This window comes from Rhipicephalus microplus, chromosome 2 (genome assembly GCF_043290135.1).
Source record: "Rhipicephalus microplus isolate Deutch F79 chromosome 2, USDA_Rmic, whole genome shotgun sequence".
NCBI lineage: Eukaryota > Metazoa > Arthropoda > Arachnida > Ixodida > Ixodidae > Rhipicephalus > Rhipicephalus microplus.
This window is the reverse complement of record NC_134701.1, coordinates 41,146,230-41,172,472: the sequence shown is the minus strand read 5'-3', so window position 1 is coordinate 41,172,472 and position 26,243 is coordinate 41,146,230.

Below are 26,243 nucleotides of genomic sequence, written 5' to 3'. Positions count from 1 at the left end.
AAATAGAAACAAGTCACAGAACTACAGCGTCATGATACTTGTATCGCGCTGTAAGGTTTACATCTTGAGCTATTACCAGTGAGCATCGATTCTTTATGCAGACATTGCTCACAGAGTTGGCGAACGGCCCACGTAATCTACGCACTTCCATAAATATGAGGCTCCACCGTAACACGCAGCTGTTCACATACTTGGCTGACATGATGTACACAAGCGGTTTGTGGTCACTCTGTAGAAAGAATGTGCATCCGAATAAGAAGATATGAAGTTTCCGGACCGACCACGTAAAAGGCAGAGCCGCTCGCTCCACTGTAGGGTAATCAGCTTCGCATGGTTGCAGTATACGGCTTGCGTATGAGACTGGGTGCAGTAGTCCTTTCGTTGGAATGGAACGCATGGTAGCTCGTCGCTTTCGGTGTCATCCGCCCGGCAAACAGCTGATGCTTCATGCGGTGGTGCAGGCAGCGGTTCCTCATGCTTTTTCAACAGGTTGATATGGAATATTGTACCGCTGTTACCGAGATCTATTAAATAATCGACATCATTTCTCTTCTCAAGGACATAAAATGGTTCCTTCCACGTCAGAGCCAATTTGTTGGTATCCGATGGAAGCAGAAGTAGAACCTTTTCTCCAGGGGATAATTGACGTGGTCTGGCCTTTTGGTCATAATGCTTCTTTTGTACTATCTTCCCTTTCTGAAGCTCCTCCTTTGCTAGACGGCAGGTGTCCTCAAGACGATTCCGCAGTTTGACTACGTACCCGTAGGATGTTTTTACATCATCATCAAGATGATCGGCGGCCCATATTTCTTTCAGTATCGCCAGGGGACCTCTGACGTAACGGCCGTAGAGCAAGTCGAACGAGGAGAAGCCTAAGCTCGACTGGGGAACTTCGCGATAAGCGAACAGTAAGGGCGCCAGGTACCGGTCCCATTTCTTCGGACACTCCTGACACATTCTTCTTATCATTTGTTTCAGGGTACCGTTGAACCTCTCTACAAGGCCATTAGCCATGGGATGATATGGGGTTGTTGGCAATTGTTTGACGGAGAGAAGTCGCCTTAGCTCCTTCATTAGGCGTGACGAAAATGACGTGCCTCTGTCACTGGTTATCTCCCGTGGGACACCTACACGAGAGAACATCTCCAGAAGTGCCTCAGCGACTTTCTCCGTCTCGATGCTCGGCAGTGCTACAGCATCGGGATAACGCGTTGCCATGTCCACCATTGCCAGTACGTACTTGTTTCCGCCCTCTGACATTGGTGATAATGGACCCACTATATCAATGGCTACTCTCTTGAAAGGGGTGTCAATTACTGGAGTGTTGCCGAGAGGTACACGACCCACCAAGTGCTTGGGAGTAAATCTTTGACATATATCACACAATTTAACAAAACGTGTGATGTCTGACTGAACCCCTGGCCAGTAGAACTCTTCGAGTACCCGGTAGGTAGTTCGTTTAATTCCTTGATGGCCCGAAAGGATGCCTTCGTGGGCCATTTTCATAACAAATTGTCGGAGGCACCTTGGTACCACAAGCTGATTCACCTGCCTCTTAGAGTGAAGGGTGTACTTGCGATAGAGGATACCGTCCTTCGTGAAGAACAATATTTTAGCAAACCTTGTCTTCACCTCTTTGTTATCGGCTTCGAACCATTTCCGCAGGCTGCTGTCTTCCTCCTGTTTGGTTTTAAAGTCCTGTGGGCTGATGTCTAAGGGGTTAATAACTGGAGCTGGAAGTAGATGTGGATTTCCTGCCAGTCGGTTTACTGCAGCAACGTTTGTCTTGAAACGTGTTTTCCTTGCAGCCGATGTTGAAGTCTTTGCATACAAGGGTCCGTGTGCAGAACCGGATTTTTCTGCGCCAGAATACTCTTCTGCAGTGTTCTGGCTGTAAAGACGGCTCTTCCAATCGTTATCAGGATTGTGAGCATCTCAAACGCCTTCCACGTTTCCCAAGACAACATCATATAAAAGAGTATCCATACAAAGGGCTCGAGTATTGCCAGTGAAGAACGGTGAAAAAATTTCCACGTGTGCTTCAGGCAGCTTCATCAACCGTCCGTCCAGGAGGTAAATCGAGGAAATCTTTCCAGTCAGCTTGCTATCCGCCACAAGAGACCTTTTGACAATGACTGAATCGCATCCGGTATCTCGCAGTACTGTCGCAGGATATCCTTAGAGTACACCTTTGCCCGTGGGCATCAATTTTTCCCTCAGCTTGGCTGGGTGCGTTTCTGCGCACTCCGGACTATCAGGAACACAAAGTGAAGCCTGCGACTCTAAATTAATTATCTTGGCTCCATCTGTTTGTTGAAAAGAGCATGAGGCCTTCTCAACGCTGTTGGCCCTTTTGGAGCAGTCACCTGTTTTATGCCCAGTGCGGCGGCATTTTCCACAAAAGGGTGGCTTTGTACGTGGTCCCTTTGTGTTGGTCCAGCAATCAGCAGCTCTGTGACCCTTTTTGTTGCAAAGGAAACACTGCGGTCTCTCTTTGTCATCTTGCCACTCAGACGTTCGAGTTTGACCTGGAGGCTTGCTCAAGATATCGCCTTTGCATTTGCCAAGGTTAATCAACCCCTGAGCCTCAAAGTAGTGGTCTGTAGCCTCCGCAAGTTTTTCAAGGCTTTCACAGTTTCTTTCTTTAAGAAACACAGCGAGTTTCTCATGGCATTGTGCGAGAAACTGCTCCGAGACAATTTTGTCTCACAGAGCATCGTAGGTCCGTTCTGTCTTGGCCATTTCTTGCCAATGGTCAAAATAACCTTATAGACGCCCGGCAAACTGCGTGCCCGTTTCAGAATTATCTGGTTTTGATGATCGAAATTTTGTCCGATAGCCTTCTTCTGTGAACCTAAAGCATTGTAGTAGCGTTTTCTTCAACGTTACGTAGTCCATGGCATGTTCTGGTGCCATCCTACCAACTACACTCAAGGCCTCTCCGGTCAAGCAAAGGCTTGTTGATAGGGCACATTTGTCTTGCGGCCAGTCTTGACTAGTAGCGACGCGCACAAATCACTGTATATATGCGTCCAGCTCATCGCGTTCATCGTTAAAGGCTGGGATGAGTTTATGTGGACTTTGGTAGCTCTGCGTGGTGCCTATGGGCGCACCCTCGGTAAGCTGCCTAGTAGTTGTGCTACCTGCTGTCGCACCTAACTGATGCAACCTTAACTTGAGTTCGAGAACTTCCTTCTCTGCTTTTACTCTAGCGACTGCCTCTGCTTCGGCTTCTTTCGCGGCATTTCTTTCAGCCAGACGAGCGTCACTTGCCTCTTTCTCGCGTGCGCGTTCTTGGTCCATCCATTTTTTAGTGCTGAGCCACTTAACCCCAATTCTTTTCCGATCGCCGTCAGCTTATCTGCCTCCATCATCGACCGTCACACACACATATGTGATGTGATACTCTCCTTAGATGTAATAAGAGTAGTCCTGTCTCGCGGACGCCAGATATGTCGTGTGTTAGGTTCGTCACATAGCAAGGCGTGTGACGCGAGGAAGATGGAGACAGTGAGGAAAACAAACGGGAGTTATATTGGATGAACAAAAAAACTATTGCACATAGAGTACTATAAGTCGTACACACGCGCAGTTCAAACACGAAAGAAAAGAGTAAACAGTCTCACAGTCTGTGCCGTAGCCCGGTGCCTTGAAGTGGGATCCGTTGCATGCTCGGATGCTGTGGTCGCTTGGGTGCCAGGTCAGCATTCCACTGTAGAGGGCATCACCAGGTCTAGGCGTAGCCGCACACTGTCAGCGACGTCGGCTCGGTGGACGTGGTCAGCAGCTTCGGTCTTTCGAGGGCGCTCGCCGTACCGGAGATGTCCACTCGACCACTCACCGAGAACTCGAGCTTGGCCACGACGACACGCCGTGCCCCGAGGACGTCAATGGCTTGAGGACTGAAACCCGGCCTTTTGAACTTCGTGCGTAGTTGCAGGTTCGCCCTAGGCTCCCTTGCGTCGTCTTGCCAGCGTCTGAACAGCATCGTTCTCCGCGAGCGTCTCCTCTTCTTTCTTCAATGGGCGTGCTGCAATGCCCCTTCATTCTTCTCATCTTCTAAATGATGTGGTACTGTCGTCTGCTATGCTCGCATTTTTAAGGTACTACATCACATTGTCAAATGCTTCAAAAACCTTCTGTACGACGTCATAGTCAGCGATGTCTCTGGGGCACGTGACCGCACGGACCCCAATCCTAAGTAGAAGAATTACAGCAAAGTCACGGAAAGTGATTACGTATTCCCCAGAAAGGAGCGCAAGCACACCTCGGTAAGCACAGATGATACTGCAGCCGTGGGCGCAAAAGACGTGAACAAGCGCAGCAAGAGTGATGTGACACTACTGAACTTGTCAAGGCAGGTGTTTCAGAAAGATCAAGAGCAAGATTCAAGTTTGTAAGTTTGTGCGAAGAAGATTCACTGTACCATTGATGACGCGGGGTCCACAGCACAGTCATTTTATACAGACAAATGAATCTTTCACCAGTCCTACTTATTTTGTCTAGGGAAGACGGTAGAGCAAGCGGTGGTCCCCAGAATCCTTCGAGGCCAAGTGTTGGTACTAGCCCACTAAAATTTATTGTCTAGTCATCAGAGAATTAAGAATACCACCAAAATGCTACTTAACACATTTTACTACCCGGCATTCAAGCGGACATTCGAATATTCGTTCGGTCATGTGACTCTTGCCAACAAACCTTACCCAAGCAAAAAGTCGGCAAAGCTCTACTCCGAAGATTGCAACTAATTCAGACTCCATTTGAGCGAAACGCCGTGAATATAATTGGTTCTTTGTCTCCAATCTCGAGCCTAGGTAACAGCTATATTTTGACGCTTGTCGATTTTTCCACGAGGTATTCTGATGTTGTACCACTACCTGCGGCTGATTCCCCCACGGTGGCCGAAAGGCTGCTGGAAATGACTTCCAAGATCGGCTTCCCTCGAGAGATCCTGTGCGACAACGCATTTTGTTTCCCATCGAATTGATGATGGACGTGAGTGAGTTGTTGGCCATCAAACGCCTCTTGTGCACTTCATATCATCCCATGTGAAAAGGACTGGTCGAATGATTTAATGGCACGCTGAAGGGAACTCTACGCAAGTTGTGTCAAGAACAACCAAAGATGTGGGATAGATATCTCGCTCAGCTTTTGTTTCCTTACCGTGAGGTGCCGCAGGCAAGTCTCGGGTTTTCACCTTTCGAGCTGATAAATGAACGACAAGCAAAAGGTTCTTTCAGTGTGTTAAGAGAGCTATGGGCCAAAGATGAAATTAGCGAGGAAAGAAAAAAGAAAAACAACGTATTTATATTTATTGAATCTGCGGGAGCGGCTTTAAGGCACACTACACCTCGCCATCCAACTTGAGAAAGCCCAAGGCCTCACAAAAAGAAATATTATGATCAGAACAGTTGTTGGCGAACACTGAAGGTGGGAAATCGAGCGTTTGTATTGCTGCCAATGAAGCAGAACAAGCTGCTTGATGCAGTGGCAAGCACCTTTCCTTGGTGCGGTTTTGACAACACCACAAAACTGTTCCACATCAATATGTTAAAACGGTACGAAGAGAGAGAACCAATAGCCCTATTTCAACCGTCAATATTCGTTGGGGTTGAGGAATAGGAGACCGACAATTCAATCAAATGTTTGCAATCAGGAAAAGGTCTCGGAATTGAAGCCATTCGAAAGTCAGAAGACCTGAACAAGACACACGAGAGACCGGTAGAGAGCGTGTTACACAGGCACAAGGACATCTCTGAGTCTCCGGGGAAAACAAACTTGGTGGAACGTTGAATTGAATTCGACTCATTCGGGGTAGACTACATAGAGAGGTCAGAAAATGTTGGTGCGGACTTTTTGGCCGAATTTACGACTAAAGACTGTATCGATGACTGTTCGTCTTATAGGTGCGCACTTACTCACTCTACGTGCGTGTACAGACAGTTTACCGTGTTCAACTTCATTCATCGAGCTAAAAAAATTTATAAAAGACAACGTTGGGGAGACTCTTTTGATGAGTGTAGTGCAACATTGCGATGTTGTCAGTGTGTTGTTCGTGGTGTGGTGCTATAGTGGTGTCGAGAATGGTGCAAAAGCGGTGGTGTGACGTGACAGCGGCCCAACATAACGGTCGTGTGGTGAACGAAAAGTAGGATGGCGTTGGTGGGGCTCAGCACTTGGGAAGCGGACGAGAAAAATTCGAAACAAAAACAAATGAGAATATCGCACAAATACGAGAGAGGGGGAACACGACTATGGACTGGAACGCGAACAGTGAGCGCCAGAGAACCTAGAGGGATACGACGCTGATGCCAGGGTTTATGCTGTCGACTTACGGAGTCGAGTACGAGGGGCCCGACAGCATCGAGTTCACTAGGAGTCTGAACAGCTTGTTCAAGCTGCTGATTCTTCTGCCGGTTTCCTGCCACCGCAGGAGAATAGGTGCCTACCAGCAGACTCCACGTTGAGTACGTGGGCACGAAGGTTGCGGCCCGCTGCGCATAAAGGGTGCAGCCTTCTATAACCTCTGCGCCAACTTTACTCTTCAACCGTTCCGCAGTCGTCTTGGCCGTCAACGCAACCACACGCCGACTCCTCCGTACCAACGGCTACGCTGCCAAGCCACCACAGGCATCGCCGAAACCGGTTACATTGAACTTTTTCCTTGGATGGTCCTCGAGACTTCATAGCGAATGCATCGTCGGTAATGGTACTTTCAACGCGTCAGCCAACTTCGTTTCTTTTTCGATCACTTGTTCTTTTCTTCCATGTGTCATAAAGTTATGCTTTGTGTGTTGTTTGCAAAATGGCTCCTCTTTTTTCCAGCCTGAAACCTTGCCTCTAGTGAAACGATTTGCTGAACTCGAAACCTGCATGACAGTGTAATGGCTTTCTTCTCCATCTGTGCTTTCAGTATTTGAGTATTTATTTTAACGTTGTCGTGCAACAAAGGCATTGAAGTTATGTTTTCATGAGTTTTCAGTGTTTTCTTCGAACTGCTGACATGGCCGAATAGCTTTTTCTATTTCTGGTGTTGTCTCAGTCAGGGCATACAGCCTCTAGTTACTTTGTAATGATTCCCTTTATAGGATTGCTCTTGACATGCTTCTTCAACATTTTGAACTATTCCGAAACAATTACTTGCAGGTGTTGCTTGTGGTGCTTTTATCTGTGGTTCTACATATTTCTCGTTTGCTTCATTTCCCCACAAAGCTGCACGTCAAAGCATGATTTTGCTTTTCTGTTGTTCTTACTATATAATAGCTAGGGTTGGCACCAGGATTGTTTTACAGGGGCTGCACCACAATAGGCGAGTTACGTCAGGGGGTGCAGGGAGGTGTGGAACGTGGCCATTGTGTTTAGACTATGTTCTTTCTGGAGGGGCTGCGGGTGCAGGTGAAAATTGGGGAGGGGGGGCGCTGCCCCCCCCCCCGTCTGCACTTTTGGCGCCACCCTTGATTTGAGCCTGTGTTATTTGACTGCTGACGACCTCATGTGACGACCTCATGTTATTAATTAGCGTAAGGTGTCAGATCCAAAGAACGGAGGCAGCTTCAAAGCGGTGAAAAGGAAACATGAGATAAGCGAAAACCAGATGTATGCGAAAAGGGGCAAAAAAGGCAAAGCAACTACCACTATGGATAGGATAGGTAAATTAGCGGAAGTGCTTTCTAGAGATCTGTACAATAGACGAAATAACCACGACCTTAATATAAGAACTAGCAGTAACCCTGATGGAATTTCATCAGTAATGACAGAAGTCAGAAAACTCCTGAAAGGAATGCGAAGAGGCAAAGCTTCTCGTGAGGATCAGGTAACATCAGGTCTGTGGAAAGATGGAGGACATATTGTGTTAGAAAAACTATCCACCCTGTTCACAAAGTGTCTGCTGACGGTTAGAGTACCAGAATAAAGAAAGAATGCCAAAAATATCTTAATACACAAGAAAGGAGATGACCAGAAGTCGAAGCATTACAGGTGGATCAGCTTGCTCTCCGTCATATACAAGGTATTCACAAAGGTTTTTCTAAAAGAATTAAGACAACATTAGAATTAAATCAAAGGAACAAGCAGATTTTTGAACAGGCTACTGAACGATCCACCATATTCATACTATCATTCATGTAATAGAGAAGTGCTCGCAATACAGCCAACCGCTGTACATAGGTTTCATTGATTGCAAGAAGGCCTTTGATTCAGTAGAAATATTAGCAGTCATGCACACACTATAAATTGAGGGCACCAACGAAGCACATATAAACATCCTGGAAGAAATCTACGAAGGATCAACAGCCACCTTAGTGCTCCTTGGAAAAAGCGATAAATTATCAATAAAAAAGGGTGTAACACAGGGAAATACAATCTCTCCTTTGATATTTACAGCTTGCTTACAGGAGGTTTTCAAAGGACTGAAATATGAAAAGTTAGGAATAAAAGTTAAAAGAGAGTACCTTAGTAACCTGCGCTTCGCCGATGAAAATGCATTGCTTAGTAACTCTGGGGACGAATTGCAGTTTATGATTACGGAGTTCGACAAGGAGAGCAGAAAGGTAGGTCTTAAAACTATTCTGCAGAAAAGTAAAGTATTGTAAAACAACCTCAGAAGATAACGGTGCATCCAGATTGCTAATAGTGCACTTAGAGTTGTAAAAGACTCCATCTATTTAGGACAGGTAATAACCGTGGAGCCGAACCACAATATTGAAGTAACTCAAAAAATAAGAATGGGGTGGAGTAAATTTGGCAAGCACTCTCAGAGTATGACTGGCAGAGTGCCACTATCCTTCAAGGGGAACGTATATAGCAGTGGCATATTGCATGAACTTACCTACGGAGCAAAAACTTGGAGACCTAAAGGGCCAGTCAACAGGCTCCGAAATGCGCATGAAAAGCTGGCGCATTTTTCCTGCGCTTGACCAACCTCCTTATAAGCGAAGTGACGCCAACTCGGCGATCAGTGACGTTGACTTCATTACTCTTTGCTGAGACCTGGTTTAGACCAATCGATGAGCTGCGTGCTACGTCAAGTCACCGATCGCCGAGTTGACGTCACTGTACGTACAAGGAAATTCGTCACGCGCAGCTAAAATGCGTGAGCTTTTCCTGTGCGTTTCGGAGCCTGTTGATTGGCCCTTTAAAAAGCGTTCACCTTAAATTGAGGACGATGCTGCGAGCGATGGAGAGGAAAATGATAGGTGCAACCTTAAGAAACAAGAAAAGAGCAGAGTTGATTACGGAACAAGCCATGGTTAAGGATATCATAGTCGAAAAGAAGTTGACATGAGCCGGGCATATAGCACGCAGGCAGGATAACCTCTGGCCATTAAAGGTAAGACTCGTAAGAGACTGAATTCCCAGAGAAGGCATGCAGGTTACGAGAAGACAAAGATTTGTGGGCAGAAGAGATTAGGAACTCTGCAGGTATGAAGGGGCAGCAGCAAGCGCAGGACTCAACGTGAGAGAAGCCTTTATCCTGCACTAGACGTAGTCAGGCTGCTGCTGCTTCTGATGATAATAATAATAATAATAATAATAATATAAAGTAATTATGATGATGACCTCGCGTGACAGCCTTCCCTTGTGCACTTGTAAGTCAGGGACTTACTCGCCTTATCAGTTGACTGTATGCTGAAAATAAACCTCTGTTGATTCTTGTTTCGTAATTTGGTGATGGCGTAATTTCAATATCTCTTCTCAGTGTACCCTTACCTTACTGGCTGCAAGATCTGCAACATTATATCTTTCAACTGTTAGCAGGTTTTTATACACTGAAAATCTAAATGCCACTTCTTTATCCGGCATTCTATTTTGGATGGTTTGCGTGTAGGTACTTCTCTCAGCTGGTGACTGTTTTGTAAATAGGACCTTGTAGCTGCGTCCTGTTACCGGATGCTGTGCTCACTTAGCCAGGCTTTTTGAAGCAGCAGAGAACTTGAAAAGTGTGACTAATCACTACAGATGTGCCCTTTCCTGGTAGCGGATGGCATATACTTGTAATGGTGATATGCTCCGTATGTATTACTAGCTCAAGAAGCAAGGCGCCTTCCTTAAGTTACCGAGACATCAATTTAGAAGGGTACTACTAACAATTGTTAAAATTATAGCCTTTAAGGCAAGTATTATGATCCACTGTCAATGGAGGTGCTAAATTCACATAAATAAATCACAAGGCACTCAATATTATAATCCAAGGAACAAAATGTTGTGTTGTTTTGTGTGAGCTTCAGAAAATCATGAAATTTCTATGAAATGATATGCTTCATTCTGCTGTGAGTCATCTTTAGTTTTGACGTAAAAATGAAATTGTAGGCTCCTAGTGCGTGCACTATTAGTTTTTCATTGCATTATCCTCAAAAGAAGAGCAACACTTTTGACGTTGCTTCGGGAACTTGACTTGAACGACCCATCAAACATAGCACCAGTCTCTTCACCAAATTGATCGGCTGTGGTCATACTTAGCAGAGTGTGGTCAAGTCAAGGCATACTGATTAGGAAGAAAGTTTTATTCATCTAACAAACTATGTATTAGAGGCGAAGCTCCTGATGGCATGGCTTGTGCATCCCTCGTAGTACGTAACCACCAGTGGCACATACCCGAAATAGCGGTCCTTACAATGTCTGCGGGATGGGGGCACTTGTTTATGATGAATACATGATGAAAAGATGTGAGATGGCTGTGCTTTGAGTTTTCTCTAGACATATGGACGGACGAACGGACTGACACACGCATGGTCGGACAGACAGAGGGGCCCATGGACGGATGGACAGACAGAGGGATGGCCGCAAAAAGAGATGGACGGACAGACAGACGAATGAACAAACGGACGGATGCACCAAGGATCACACAGATAGGCGGATGCAAGAACGAATGGACAGACAGACTGACGAACGCTGTGCCTCACCAATCATCATTCACTCTGTGGATATGCTGTGATTTATTTTTGTTCTATTGTGAACACAAGTTGACATGGCTATGATAAATAAATTGCGTACACAAATGTACCCACTGCCGCTGAAGGGGTTATAATTGTTTTCATTAAAAAAGGTCTTTGCAAACGTAACCTCGCATACACCTTGACAATATGCTTAAACATGGGCACCTATAACCAGTGATACGGGCAGATATTTGTGTGGTGGAGGTATAAGGGTGTCGTGTCTTTAGTCTTAAGTGCAGGCAAGTCAAGTTTGTGTTATTTCGTGCTCGGTATCCCATTGCTAAACATTTCAGGGGTAGGCCATGTGCCCAGTGTCCCTTTCCCTTGCCATGCCACTGCATTAACTATGAAGCATCCATTTCGCGTTTTCGTGTCTTCAGTGGCTCATCAATTTAACTGCCTCTCTGGTGAACGCGACCATTTCTGCCATTGCTAATACAGATAAGCCTATTATTATGATGTGCATGTCAAAGTAAGAGTTAAAATGTTCGTTGCAGTTCAAAAAGTCGTGGAGAAACATGCTCGTATACTACATGAACGTGAAAGCCACCAGAACGTCATATGTGTACCAGTACAAGTCACAGAGATATAAAATAGAAGTGGCATGCACCAGCTACTTTGGCCAACTGAGCCGTTCAAATACGCTTGCTTCTACTTCTGTGTTGACTTTCTCACTGAATATAGGACGTCCTGGAGACACATACACCACAGATTCGCATGCATAACTTGTGATAATTAAGACAAATGAGCTAGTTATATGCTGCTTACAACAATCCTGTCGGCTCTTTTCGACTGAGTCTGGAGAAAGAAAACTAAAAAGACAACACTGAAGTAGATTGATAGATACTGTGAGAAATAAATTCAAACAGCACGCATGCCCTAATGTACAGTTGATGACAGCAAAGGCAACAGCCTTCAGTACTACAGTCACTCACTTTAACGGTTGGTTGTAATAACTGCAACAATCGTAGCTTCCGAGGTTTAATCATCTATATTGCCTATCAGGTTTGATGACCAGTCATTACACCAGCATTCAAATGATCCTCCTCACGTTGGAAAGACTACCGTGATTTCTAACGAGTCCTGCGGATGAATACATCCACTGATTACTCAAAAAGACAGCCAGCTGGCCTTAGCCACCCTACTAAACTAAAAAAAAACAAAAGATAGCGCCCATGTGATAAAACGTTGTACATTTCAGGAACCAGCTTGACAAATCTGTGCGAAACGCTCTTTTTTCCACAGAATAAAGAAAAACAAATAGCAAGCGGGAGGAGTGGGAAGCAGTCTGGTTCTGTATTTGATCCAAACAGCATGGCACCATGAGCGTGCCTGGTTTTTGTTTTTGATAAACGATGTGGCCCACGTGTTATGTGTTCTATGCATCAGCGCATGAACTCACGCGCAAACGTTTTTGTTTCTTTCGCGTCGTTCTGCGGGTCCAATTAAGTCTACGTAATGCGTAAACTGATGTTTTGGCTACAGTATGGCAATGCATATATGTAAAACTATTCAACAAAAAAACTTTCCACAACTAAATGCGAACTCGCGACGACCCGCTGAAACAGGTGGGCCGACGCCCACGCACTTAACCGCACTTTACCAACCGTTCGCTGCGACGTTGTAGGGAATTCACGTGGTCACTGCACAAATATACAAGCAGTGTACGTCGATGTTTGTATGTCAGATTACGGAAACTGCAGCCGTTGTATTATTCAATCGCTGTAACGCAACTGGCAACCGCTACTTCCCACACGTCAGGCACTTGCGTGCTTTTAACTGGTTCTGCGCTATGAACGCGAAAAAACCAAATCAGTCGCGGTGATAGCATAGCAGGGTACATGATACGATACGATCTGCGTCCGATATCCGCGACGTCCAACACGCCTTTACGGTTGAATCGCGTTCGGCCGCGGTACCCGTGGTTGCTTCATCGCACAGATCCGTACGATTTTCACCCGGGGAAGCACCAAATCGGACGTCTGAGAGCCGACAAACTCGATAAAAGTTTCTCAGTTAAACAGTTACCTTGCGCAACTTCAACCAACTATCATGCAGATCACTGAGCTGGGCATGATATATACATCAAAATATATTTCTCATGTTGTGCCCGGCCTATTACTCTCTCAGACTTAAAAAATCGGCACTTCAAGTGGGACCAGAACGCTGCCAAAACGCAGCAGACGCAGAAATAGGGCTCATACCGGTAAAATGTTAAGTTAACGAAGTTGACTCTTTAGCCGGCGTTGGCAAATACGTTCAAACAAAGGACCTATAATAACAGCCTATTTGCATGGCTCCGCCTATATTGGCTGCTGCTTTTGCAACTCGGTCAGTGTGGTCGTTCTAATACGCTGGCACAGCCGATATTGGTGGAAAGTTCTGAATGCTTGTCCAATGTCACCGCTCTATGAGATTGGCACAGCCATTACCGGAGGAACGTTGTCCTTGCTGGTCAAACATTGCCCTTCGATTTGGCTGTTACAGCCATTATTGGCGGTACATTGTCAATTGTGCACCATTCTTGGGCCAGGAACTGCCAATTTATCCCCAACATCCACCCAACGTTTCATACTGCCTGGGTGATAATCATAAGGTGGTTTGGAACGTTAAACCCCACATATCATCAATCTCCGGAGCTCCGAACCAGTACAGCCTAAGGCACAAGTCATGAGCTACACTGCTGTTGACCGATTCAACGTTCTACTGTCAGCGGCACTCGAATTCGCACAGCTGCATTCTCCGGCAGCGTCTCATTCTCCGGCAGCGTCTCCTTCTCCGGCAGCGTCTCCGTGCTTGCACGGGAAACTCTGCACTGCGTTAACGTGGACTTCGAGCCCTGAGCGCGTCCACTCGGCGCGGTTGCCCATTGGTTCAACGAACATTCAAAAAACAAAAGTGAACCTTCGAGCCGGGACCGCATAGCAACGCATCGCCAGAGAGAGGAGAACGAGCTGAGATTCGAGCCGGGACCGGAGAGCAACGCATCGCACAGCGAGCCGAGACGCGAGTGGCGTCGGACGTAGCCGATCGAACTTCTGCACCGAGTCCAGTTTCCTTATACATGTAACCACTGCCGATTCACCTGTAACTTAGCACAATACAGTTTTTCTTAAAATTTGAACCTTGCCTTGACTACATTCATTCGGACATCGCTGACATGGCGCAGCCGACAGGATGTGAATCGACCGAGCTGCATGCGGAGGAGGAAACGACGCCACGAGAAGGAACGACGCCACGCCGTACATCGTCTCGGGACTCCGAAACGACCATTGTCGAAAGCGTGTTCACGACCCTCGACCACAGCACGATGACCAATGCAACGAAAAAGCAACTCGTCGACGAGCTGAGAGCACGAGGTCTACGGTGCTCCGGACGAAAGGACGAGCTCATCGCAAGAATCATCCGCGACAATATCACTCGCCAAGCCTTAGAGCCGACGGACTCGTCAACGAAGGACCAGGCTGCCTATGACGACGACAGGCAGGCGCACCTGGAGATACTGTTCGCCGACAACGCGAGGCTTTGCGCTGAACTGAGCAGCCTGCGAGCCCAGCTTAACCGTGCGACCACGAGTGAACGTGAGACATTGCACGAAGCCCATCAGAACGCTTCACTGCCAACGGAACGAGTGACGACTTCAACCCTCGGGCTGCATCATTCCGTCCCTGCTGACATAACGATGACCTCGGGTTCGACGCGGCCACTGTCGCTGAACGACGGCACCAACCAAGACGCGGTACGCCCCGCCGCGCCGACTGTTTCAACACACGAGGGAGAACCTTTCATGGCCCAGATCCTCGCCGCGCTCTTGAACACAAAAGCCCTGCTCGCCAACACGCTGTCGAGAGGTCCACCGACGACGAGCCCGATCCAGATTCATTCCACAAGCGACACGTCATCCTCAATCCCCTTGTTCGATGGGACGCCGCAACAAAGTGCTCACGAATGGATTACGCAAGTGGAGAGAATCGCAGCGCTCGCCCACTGGACGCCATCGCTAACGTTGGTGACAGCAGCAAGCCGCTTGACGGGATCTGCCAAGGATTGGCACAGCGCGTACGGCTCACAGTATGACACCTGGGAGCAATGGAAAGAAGCGCTCATTCTCTGATTCAAACGAAAGCTGACAATGCAGGAGTTCCTCGAACTGCAGACGAAGCGACGCCTTCAGGGCCTCGAGACCATCGTCGAGTACATGTACTCGAAGAACGCCATTCCGAACAAGGCGCCGTACCGTTTAGCAGAGAAAGAATGAATTTCCCTCATTCTCAGCGGCATCGAGCACGACACATGGGCCAACCCACTCGCAGCGCAGCTGTGTGGCACAGTAACCGAACTCATTGACAGAGCGGCTTTGCTCGACACGGTGCGTCACACGACCGTGTGTGCCGAGAACGACAAGAAACAAACCGTCATCGTCTACAGCGAGCCGCGGTCAGGGTTCGAACCAGCGGGTGCCAGCCAGCAGCTCTGCCAACTTGCCGAAGGCCAACCCGCGCAGCGATTTCTCGGGAGCTCAACACCCGCGGCCCATCTCTGCTCATTCGTGCTTCAACTGCGGCGACATCGGTCACCTGTCCCGTGATTGTAGAAAGCCGAAAACGCCAGCAACATCAGAGCGGACGAGAGACGAGCGAAGAGGGACAATAGCAGCCACGAAACAGGGACTACGTCACCTAGGCAAGCGAACTGTTTTTTGCATTCGACGGGCGGCACATGACCAATAGTGTCCGGTACTACTAACAACCGACCCGTCCGCGTGTGCATTGACAGTGGCGCCAGCTTATCCATCATGAGCGCCAATGCCTTGACGGACGACATTCCCACGCACGCATGGGTATCGCGCGAGAACATTGAAGTTCTCAACCGCAGCATATGCCCAACTCTCGCTGCAACGCTTCATGTGACACTGGGCACAACGAATGTGCGACTCGAAGACGTCGTGGTAACGGAACTGCCCAGCGGCATCGACCTGATTCTGGGATCAGACTGGAGACGAGTCGCGAACGTCGACGTAACGTTTCACACGTCAAACGATGTGACTATCGTTCCAGTCGAGCCCTCCGGAAAATTTTCATCGTCCGAAGTGCCACCCCCGAAACAGGGCACACCACACCGCACCGGGAAAACGCTTATTGCGACGTTCTGCCAGCAATCGGACGAGAGTGTTCCCAAAGACGAAGGGTACGTGTGCCTCAACACGAAATGTCCCGCACCCGACGAAGACTTCACGAGTCTAGTCGAAGACGCCACACGGAAGATAACGAAGGATGCCACCGAGACAGAGAGGGAACAACTTCAGGCAATTCTGTTAAGGCATCACCAAGCGTTCACTTCCAAAGGCGACACTTTGGGCGTGTGTCCTCACACAGAACACAGCATCGAACTCAGAGACAATATACCAGTGTCATCGAGGCCGTACAGGTGCTCACCGGCAGATCGCAAGTTTATCCGAGATTAGGTGAATGACTACCTCTCCAAGGGCATCATAAGGCCGAGCGAAAGCGAGTACGGTGCTCCAACGATAGTCGTCGACCAACTGCACCACCCGACGAGTCCACGAAGAATGGTACACGACTATCGCAAGCTCAACGAGAAAACCATCAACCCTTCTTATCCAATGCCTGTCATGGAAGACGTTATTGACAATGTCATGAGCGACGGATCGGCTTACTTCACTGTGTTGGACGTGAAGACGGCATTTCTGACTATACGAATGAAGCCGGACGACGTACACAAGACCGCATTCGACACTCCAGACGGAAAGTACGAATACCTTCGAATGGCCTTTGGGTTTTGCAAGGCCCCTCAGACCATGCAAAGAGTCATGTGTCGCACGTTCGATGGCTTACCTAGGACAGCTACGTACATGGACGATGTCGGGCAGGGAGCCACAACAGTGAGGGAGGCTTTGGATTTGCTGAACGAAGCACTCAGGAGAGTCGTGATCAACGGCTTGAAGATGGATCTCCGGAAATGCCAGTTGATTCCAGACAAAGTGTCTTTCCTGGGTTACGTGATCTTCACCGTAGGACGAACACTGGACGACTCCAGAGTTGCCGCTGTCGAGAAGTTCGAGCCGCATCGCAACGCAAAGAAGCTGTACTCCTTCCTGCAGTTCGCTAACCACTACCGAAAGTTCATACCGGAGTTTGCAAAGGTCACGCACAAGCTACGGCACCTTCTGGCGAAAGACATTCCTTTCGTATGGACTGACGCTTATGAAGCAACCGTGAACACTATAAAACACGCCTTGAAGAACCCGCTGATTTTGGCGAGCTTCCGCCCAGACTGCCCGACTGACGTTCACGTTGACGCTTCGCCAACCGTGCTGGGCGCGGTGCTTTCTCGAACTCAAGACGGAAAGGAGCGAATCATAGAGTACGCAAGCAGATCACTAAACGAGCACGATCGTGGTCTACACTCTAATATGCTCGAGTGCATGGCGCTCCACTGGGCGATCACTGAGAAGTTTTCGGTCTACCTGAGAGGAGGCCCTCGTTATACAGTGTTCACAGACAACTTCAGCTTGTCATACCTCGTTCAGAAGGGAGCCAGCAACCGCAGATTTGCGAGGTGGACGCTCGACTTAGCAGAGTACACCTTCGACGTCAAGCACAAGCCAGGACGCCAGAACTCCGCTGCTGACGCACTCTCGAGGCAGTCGGAATCTGCAGAGGCTTTCGACCAGGGATTCGGACATCGCTGACATGGCGCAGCCGACAGGATTCGAACCTGTGCGGGGAAACCCCAATGGATTTCCATTCCATTTCATCCCACGCGATATTCCTACTGAGCCAAACGCGGTGATATCCCTGGATCACATGGGTCCGCTAAACGAGAAGGGAGACCACATCCTCGTGTGTATCGACCACGCCACGAGATACATGGACGCCGTGACCGTACCGAGCACTTCGTCGACGCACTACCTTGACTTTATGACAAACCGGTGGATTCCGCGATTTGGAGTTCCCAGCGTCATTATTACGGACCAAGCCAAGAGATTCGTGAACAAAAAAAACAACCAATTCCATCACAGACTGGGAATTGCTCATCAGAACTCCCCACCATACTGGCCACAATCAAACGGCCAATGGTAGGAACATTGAAACAGGTGCTACGCAAAATGCTAAACAACAAGGACAAATGGCAGAAAGAACTACCCCGAGCAACGCTAGCAATCAACGCCACGAAGCATCGTCACAGTGCCCACAGCCCATTTCGACTCATGCACGGCTACGACCCAAAACTGCCAGGAGAGCTCAACCTCGCCTCAGTCGAGGGAGACATCGACGAGTCTCATAGACTGCACGACTTGGCAAGGGGACGTGCGGAGACTAGAGAGAGGCTACTGCAGAGTCAGCGCAAAACAACGGTCCGATACGACAAGAAGCGGCGAACTCCGAGCTTCATAACGGGGGACCTCGTCCTGCTTGAGTTGAGCGCTCGAGGCACATTAGACCCTCGCCATGAAGGTGCGTTCGAGATAACGGCCCTCGTCGGAGGAAACAGGGCTGAGATCCAAAGAGTACCCCACACACCGGGCATGATCAACCAAAAAATCGTCAACGTGGAGCAGCTTCGTAGATATAAGGAGCCGCTCCTAGAAGTTACGGAACAATCACCATCTAACGACATGCACGCCTGAGGACAGGCGCAATTTTCGGGAGGGCCGTGGTGCTTGGGAGACGCTCGGAGCAGTAGGACGCACTGTACATCGTCTCCCGAGCCTTTCGGCATTTTCGCTGCGACGCGTGCTTACTGACCAATAATTTATGTATGAGTGGGTGCATGAGGTTATTGGGAACGCGCGGATATCACTCTCTGCACTGGATTTATCAAGATTCTCCCAGGAGCATCTGCTGACCCGACCAACGCCGCTCGCCGCCCTGAGCCTAGCTGGCTCAGCGCGCGTCCGGCTCCTTGCCTAAGCCTGGTGCAGCGTCTCACGCTACTCACATCGTCGTGCCCAGCCGCCCACCGGAATGGAGTGCGTCGTAGAAGGTCATACCATCTCTGAAGAGGAGTGGTCCGACGATTCCTGGCAATCGCCCGGCTATCGTGCCCAGGAACGACGCCGACGGGAACTTCAAAACCAAGGCAAGCCCGTTCTTCAACCGTGTACGTCGGAGAATGCCCGCGCCGCTGTGCCGGAACGCCAACCCCAGGTCAAGTCACGTCCGCCTCGGTTACGTCGGCGGGCACCACTCCCCCGATTGCCGCAAGACTCCATTCATATAGTAGGACGTCCAAGAACGCCCATCGACTTGACGAAAGTGCCGCCGTGGCAATTGCACGACGCCCTGCTCAAGGCAGCTTCACTGCCAGATCAGCCACCAGCAAGTCGGGATCGCCTTCGGACGCACCCCACCAATAATACCTTTACCTTGAGCGTGATCGACTCGCAACGCGCCCAAGCCTACCTTCGAGTGAAGTCGATTACCATCGGCGCTGCTACTATCGAGCTCCATGTCTACGCCCCCCCTCCAGACGACGCCATACGAGGCATCATGTTCCATGCATACGATGACTTCTCAGACGAAGAGATTTTGGCAGACCTACAAGCCAGCAACCCCACCATTCCTATCGTGAGTGGAAGACGCTTGGGCCAAACTAGGCACGTCGTGGTTGCACTAATGACGCCAAACCTTCCAAAGTGGATATTCTACCACGGAACCGACATCAGGCTGTACCCGTTCTACAACAGGGTGGAATCGTGTTTTAACTGCCGCAAGGTTGGTCACCGCACGGATGTTTGCCCGATGCCACGTAAGCAGCGGTGCCGCCGTTGCGGAGAGGAACACCCCACACCAGGACAGGGCGAAACACCCGCATGCACGCCACGCTGCATCGTCTGCAATGGTGCACACAACACCGGCAGCTCAAACTGCAAGTATCGCTTTATCAAGAAGGCGCCACCCACCCCGCAATCGAAGCAAGAAGCGCAAGAACCTTCGTCGAACATCCATCGCAACCCATCTCACAGTGGCTCCTCCAGCAGACGCTCACCATCATCTCGAGACCATTCTGCATCTCTCCCACCACTCGGGAACAGCAGCAACCAGCAGCAGCGCCGAGAGAGCAGGTCCCCATCCCACACCCGGCGCTCAGGGTCTCGTTCAGCTAAACGACGTGGCAGCAGGTGTCGATCCCACAGCAGGCGCCCGAGGTCACGCTCAGCCCAACGACGAGACAGCAGGCCCTCATCTCACTCAAGGTCCAAATCAGCCAGGCGCAGCCCATCGGTGTCTCGTTCATCCAGTCGAGGTCCCGGAGAAGCGTCCAAGTCGGTGGCCTGGCAGCGGGGCGCCCCGGCATCACTACTATTTTCCGATTCACAGGTGAGGGAGTTGGCAAAGGAGAATTCTGCCCTTAAGGCTCAAATCTCGGCCCAGCAGTCCCAGATAGCTAAATTGACTAGCTACATCCAGTCTCTAGAAGCCAAAATAGATAGAGCACTCAGTATCGATAAACAAACTACACCCACATCATCCGAAACACAAGACGCACATCCGAACCCCCTGGCACCAAACCCGGCGTTATCGCCAGTTCCTCAACTTCAGAACGCTAATAAACGCAAGGCAGCTACACCCACAGCTTCACTCCACGCAGACGCCGACATCACTACAAAAGTAACGACGGCAGTCACGGCAGCCATCTCAACGCTGAAATCCGATCTGAACGCTGAAATAGAAACGCGCTTTAATGCGATCCACCAAACCATCCGGGAAACAACCACCTCATTCGCCGTGTTAAAGAGCTCGACCGAAGCTGCACTGGCCGACTTCAGTGTGCAGTTGGCCATCCACCGCACACCATCCAATAGCCGGCAAACACCGGCCCCTACGCCAATAACATAGTCATGGCGGCTCTCCACACGCTCACCGTCTGGCAGTGGAACTGCAGGAGCTTCCGCAATAAGAAGGGCCATCTGCAGCAACATATCCAGCATATTCAAAACCATGCACCAAATGGGGAATGTTCGCCGGACATCATAGTTTTACAAGAAACGAACACTGCCGCTCAACTGCCCGGATACGCATCATATAATCAGAAAATAGACATATCCGCGAGCGCACAATGCCACACTGCCATCTTAGTACACAAGAATGTCACAGCCATTCAACATGAAATTGAGGGTACGAGTATTCATCACACACTGGTGGAAATTATACCAAAAAGACGAGGAGACAAGCCACTCTTCATTTTAAATATATACAGCCCTCCAAGAGATACAGCTGCGGATCTACCTTACATCTTTCGGAAAGCAACAAATCTGGCGAAGGATGCAAAGCTGCTCGTACTAGGCGATTTTAACGCAAAACATCCCGAATGGGGATACCCGAAATCCAACCCCAAGGGTCGCCGATTATGGAGCATCATACACGACCTAGGTTTCAGTATCCTCAATGATCCGGAGCAATCGACGCGAATCGGGAACAGCGTATGTCGAGATACTACCCCAGACCTCTCCCTTTGCAAAAACACGGAGGGTGCCCGTTGGCAAAACACAGGTCACACCGTAGGAAGTGACCATTTCATTCTAGCGGTAACCATTGAGTTAACCACAAGCAATGTAAAAAAACGAGCCACAGCTCGCATTACAGACTGGGATAAATTCCGCCAACTGCGCAAAGAAACGGCACCCGATTCGGTATTGGACTTGAACGAATGGATACTTTCTTTGAGTCGAGATGTGGACGCTACAACATACCAAGCAGACGTAACTCCGGAACAGCCATCAACAGATTCACGCCTTCTACATATGTGGGAGGCGCATGAAAGCCTCATGCGTAGGTGGCGGCGCCAACGTCACAACACAAGGCTCCGCCGCCGCATCTCGAGGCTCGAACGTGAATTAGAAGCCCACACCGCTGTGCTAACACGCCAACAGTGGGGCCAACTTTGCGGCAGCCTCAATGGCCAGATGGGCTGCAAGAAAACGTGGCATCTTCTGCGACACCTGCTGGACCCTGGTAGCTCCAAGTCGGCCGCACGCAAACAGCTCGCGCGAATTGTCCATCAATACCCGGGCACCAACGAAGAGCTGCTGGAGGAGCTCATCACCCGCTACATCAACACATCTCAGAAACAGAACAGCACAGAGCAGTTGCCTGAATACACTGGAACAGCCAACGAACAGTTGGACGCCGACATTTCGGAAAGTGAGGTTTGCATAGCGCTACATAAACTGCGTACAACATCGGCACCCGGTCCTGACGGGGTGACAAATAAGACGCTGCGCAACCTCGATCCAAAGTCGGTAGGGGCCATTACTGAATATATGAATGAGTGCTGGAGGTCCGGCCATTTGCCATCAGAATGGAAACACGCAAGGGTCGCGTTTATACCGAAACCGGGCAAGAAACTCGACCTGGAGAATCTTCGTCCAATCTCGTTGACCTCCTGCCTGGGCAAACTAATGGAGCATGTTGTCCTCTGTCGCTTGCAAAATTTCGCGGAAGAGCACCGCCTACTTCCCCCCACAATGCTGGGCTTCAGGGCCCATCTATCCACTCAGGATGCGCTCATCCAGTTGCATCACGATCTCCTACGACCTGAGAGTGGCACTAGTACCAAGGCTTTGCTCGGTCTGGACCTTCACAAAGCATTTGACAACGTGAAGCATAGTGCCATTTTAGGCAGTCTGTCCGAACTACGATCCGGGGAACGCATATTTAACTACGTCCGTGCTTTCTTATCTAATCGAACGGTTGAACTCTCAGTGGGTGACCTTCGTTCTAAGCTCATCACACTCGGTGATCGCGGCACCCCGCAGGGAGCTGTTTTGTCCCCTTTCCTTTTCAACCTCGCTATGAGGTCACTACCTCCCAAACTTGACACGATACCCGGCCTGCGATACACCCTCTACGCAGATGACATCACGCTCTGGACGACGGTGGGATCCGATGGTCAAATCGAGGAGACTCTTCAAAGAGCAACCGACGTAGTCGTTCAGCACGTGTCAGAAGCGGGTTTGGAGTGTTCCCAGAGCAAATCGGAGCTACTATTACTGCGACCTCCAGATCGCCGCAAAATTAAGACTCCACTTCCTAGTATTAACGTGTATGTCAATGACACGCCAATTAAGCAGGTGGCCCACATGAGAGTACTCGGACTCATTGTGCAAACAAACCACCACAACAACATTACGCTAGACCGTCTCACCGTAACCGTGAACCAGACGGCCCATCTTATATCTCGAGTGAGCGCTCGCAATCGAGGCATGAAGGAGAAAGAACTGCTACAGATAATTCAAGCCTTCGTTTTGTCGCGCTTCACGTACGCCCTCCCTTATTTGCACCTCCTTCAATCTGAGCGAGCCCAACTAAATCGGCTCTTACGCAAAGCGTATAAGGTGGCATTGGGTCTCCCCCGAAACACATCGACAGAGCACCTCCTCAGTCTTGGGCTGCATAACACCTTAGAAGAACTTCTTGAAGCGCATCTTACGGCGCAAATTCACCGATTACAGGGAAGCAGGACGGGGCGTTGGATCCTTGCTAACATTGACCATGTGGTATCTCCTACGGGTAACGATCCGGCTGTCATCCCCCCCAACATCAGAAAGAAATTCCTCATAAAACCACTGCCAAAGAACATGTTGGCCAGCCATCACGACGGTAGAAGGAAAGCGAGGGCCAAATTCTTGCAAAAAACGTACGCGTCCAACCCAACCGTTGCGTACGTTGACGCCGCCCAATACCGAGAGTTTACTAAAGCATATGCAATAAGCGTAATCACTCTCCCCGGCAACAACGCCAATTCACCTCAAATTAAAGCGGCTGCTTCTGTCCGTGTGCTTAATACGACAGAAGCTGAGGAAGCGGCGATAGCGCTAGCAGCAGCATCCGGATTCACCACTATACTCAGTGACTCAAAGGCTGCTATATCCAACTTCGCACGTGGCATTGTGGCCCCCACAACTCTGCGTTTACTATTGCCCAGTCTCCTTACAGATGCTGAGGAAGACGCACTATCCTCCATTGCGCTGGTATGGGTGCCGGCTCACGCGGGGAACCCAGGGAACGAGGCGGCCCACCTATATGCTCGAGGATTCGTCAGCCGAGCGGTGGTACCCGCCTCTGATTTGGAAAACCCTGGTGAAGCCTTGACATCCTACCATGACATCACACAATATTACCGTCTTTCGAGGCAGACAAAACCACCCCCGCACCATAAGCTAACTAAGCGCCAGGAGGTTATCTGGCGCCGCTTGCAAACACATTCATTTCCGTGCCCATACATTTATGCACGTATATACCCCGACTCGATTGATCCGCATTGCTCGCATTGTGGCTCAATAGCCACACTTAATCACATTCTCTGGGCCTGCAGGGAAGATCCCCCCTCTCTCGATCTCCTAGCCGCTCCCTCGCCAGAGGGGTGGGAGGCAGTTCTGACCTCCACCAGCCTGGCCGTTCAGCTCCAGGCCGTACAAAGGGCAGAGGAGGTGGCCATCAGGTTCAGCCTGGCGGGTCACCTACCTCCTTAAGTCTGACGACAATAAAGTTGTGTTCTCTCTCTCGGGAGGGCCGTGTCAGCGGCACTCGAGTTCGCACAGCTGAATTCTCCGGCAGCGTCTCCGTGCTTGCACGGGAAACGCTGCACTGCGTTAACGTGGACTCCGAGCCCTGAGCGCGTCCACTCGGCGCGGTTGCCCATTGGTTCAACGAACATTCAAAAAACAAAAGTGAACCCTCGAGCCGGGACCGCATAGCAACGCATCGCCGGAGAGAAGAGAACGAGCTGAGATTCGAGCCGGGACCGGAGAGCAACGCATCGCAGAGCGATCCGAGACGCGAGTGGCGTCGGACGTAGCCGATCGAGCTCCTGCACCGAGTCCAGTTTCCTTATACATGTAACCACTGCCGATTCACCTCTAACTTAGCACAATACAGTTTTTCTTAAAATTTGAACCTTGCCTTGACTACATTCATTCGGACATCGCTGACACTACCACCGCGTCTACGTCAAGGGGCCGCGCCGCCATAATTTCGCAACCAGACACCACCGCCGCCATCATCGATGCTACAGCGTGCACTCACCGGTCAGCGCGTTACGAGGTAGAGGTAAATGATGCCTTACATGACTTCCGTGACATGATTATCATGTTTGCATGTGTCATTTACCTTCGTCATCTTTTCACGTCACGTGATACCAAATTTAGTATACGTGGAGCTCGCGTAACGGCAATGAGCACGCCATGAGCGTGGTATGTTGTTATGTTCTTACATAGCACGCGTGTCAGGATTATCATGTTAGCACCAGTCGTATAATTGGTTATTCATTGACGTCACGTAACACAAAACTCGGTATACGTAGAGCTAGAAAAACGGCCACGAGTGCATCATGAAGGGCCAAATATACTCCAATGTAGCGTTGACACTCGCGCCCGCTGGCCACAACGAAGCTACGTTAACAAAACGCGAGCACTCTATAGTCTGATAGCAGGCGCGACCAGCATCCGTCGGCTAGGCCCGACGGCCACCGGCGCTAAATGTGACATGCTGCATTTCGCGCCGATGCCTTCCCCAGACATCACTGCCTCTCCCTCTTTTCGTGACGGAAGGACGCTAGATGCGCTGAAACATGCATACATCAAAGCAACGCCGCGCGGCATACGCCTGCGAGTATATGGCAGGACCAGTGAGTGCCAGCGTGACGCGATGGAATGAACGCCGGCGAGCACGCTCACCGCATCACGTCGAAATGTATCTGCGCCTTGACTGTGGCATGTAGTCATGTTCTCACATGACACGCGTATCATGATTATCATGTTTTCACCAGTCACATACCTTCGTATTCAATTGGTGTCACGTATTACCAAATTTGGCATATGTGAAGCTAGTGAAATGGCCGCGAGTGCGTCATCAGTGCGGCATGTAGTCATGTTGTTACATGACACGCATGTCGTGACTATCATTTTTGGATTTGTCATTTGCCTATGTCGTCCGTTAGTGTCACCTAATGTCGAGTTTGGTACATGTGCAGCTAGCGAAACGGCCAGGAGCGCATCATGAGCTTGTCATGTAGTCATGTTCTTACATGAAACGCATGTCATGATTTTTCATATTAGGGCTTGTAGATTGTGTGCGCCATGTAATTTCGCCACATCATACCAGTTTTGCAACATGCCACGTGAACAAAACCACCGCAAGAGCTGCAGGGAAAGGAAATGTAAATCATGACATTCATGACATACACGTCATGATTTTCATGTTTTGACTAGTTGATTGATTTGTGGGGTTTAACGTCCCAAAACCACCATATGATTATGAGAGACGCCGTAGTGGAGGGCTTCGG